Below are 498 nucleotides of genomic sequence, written 5' to 3' on the forward strand. Positions count from 1 at the left end.
TGTGGGATTTTGGGGGGCTGACTGGATTGGGTACAGGACTGGCTGTGGGGCAGGGGCAGGTGTATGGGGCTGTGAGGCTGCTGTGGGGCAGGGGAAGGTTGGAGGCTGCTCTGGGGATGGAGTTGGAGGATGGATGAAGTGCTGGAGGGCTGATGTGGAACAAGAGAGGGTTGTGGGGCTGGCTGTGGGGTGGGAGGCTGGATATGGGGCTGGGAGGCAGTGGGGTGTGGCCTTGTGGCCATTTGGGGCCGCTGTGAGGGACAGGGCGGCTGTGGGGCAGTGGGTGTGGGGCACTTTGTAACGGGAGCAGGGAGATCTGGGGGGTGGCAAGGGTGATGGGGTTTGGACTGATGAGGGGCAGGGAAGAGTGAGGGTGGCGGCACTGGGAGCTCTGTGGGGCAGGGTGGTGGCACTGGCAGCACTGAGGGGCACTGAGGGTCAGGGTGGTGGCACTGGGAGCACTGAGGGGCAGGGTGGTGGCACTGGGAGCACTGTGGG

This window comes from Geospiza fortis, unplaced genomic scaffold (genome assembly GCF_000277835.1).
Source record: "Geospiza fortis unplaced genomic scaffold, GeoFor_1.0 scaffold180, whole genome shotgun sequence".
Classification (NCBI taxonomy): domain Eukaryota; kingdom Metazoa; phylum Chordata; class Aves; order Passeriformes; family Thraupidae; genus Geospiza; species Geospiza fortis.